Source organism: Chrysochloris asiatica, unplaced genomic scaffold (assembly GCF_000296735.1).
Source record: "Chrysochloris asiatica unplaced genomic scaffold, ChrAsi1.0 scaffold00044, whole genome shotgun sequence".
NCBI classification, from domain to species: Eukaryota; Metazoa; Chordata; class Mammalia; order Afrosoricida; family Chrysochloridae; genus Chrysochloris; species Chrysochloris asiatica.
The window spans coordinates 18228073-18229037 of NW_006408562.1; positions in this window are offsets into that span (position 1 = coordinate 18228073).

A 965-nucleotide genomic window follows, 5' to 3' on the forward strand; every position below is an offset into this window, starting at 1 on the left:
CAAAAAACAAAAACAACAGCTTGGAGTTCTAGTGTGGCACTACAGGCTAATGTGCTGGTCTGCAAAGTTGGTTTGAACCACAAGGTTGGCATTCAAGCTTGCCAGCTACGCCTCAGAAACCCTACACAGGATTGGAACTGACTCAACAACACTTAACAACAACAACAAGCAACAGCTTTATAATCTAGTAAGCAAAATTTCAAGTGCTTTTGATGCCACATATCAACTATATGACTATAAGCATCATTACATAAACTCTTTAATACAAATTTTCAGTGTTGGTAGTCGGTTCCAACTCATAGAAACACTGAATGGGGTTCCAAGGAGTGCCTGGTGAGTTTGAACTGCCGTAGTGGAGACAAAATGAGAAAATTCAGTTAGGTGTTCTCTACATTGTCAGTCAGAATTTGCATGATGTCTTTTTTGTAAGCCTAAAATGCTTTTGGCTTTGCTATTGTTATTGTTTTTGTTTTTAAGTGCTATCAAGTTTTGTTTTAAGTGCTGACTTGTAGTGTTCCTTTGTAGGGTTTCTGAAGATCAGGTGGTGAGTTTGGACCACTGAATTTGCGATTAGCAGTCTAGTGCTTATCCTACAGGACCATATCAGATATCAGTATAAATTAATGGTGTGGAATCCTGCCTTTGGCTTATAGGTTTCAAGTTTTTCAAAATCATACTATTCTCAATTTAGTTGGTGAGTCCTTAGGTGGTAGGAAATAATTTATATACTTGGTGGCCAGCTGAGCTGAATGGTTAGAGATTCAAGCCCTTGCCCACCCTTAGTCTCCCTTCAAGCCTGGAACTGTCACCCTTGTGGCTAATGTTGTTGTTGTTGTTAAGTGCTGTTGAGTTGACTCTGACCCATAGCGACCCTGCATAGGGTTTCCGAGGAGCAGCTGGTGAGCTTGAACCACCGACCTTGCAGTTCAAATGGCTTTGCAGTCTGGCGCATTAACCCACAGCAT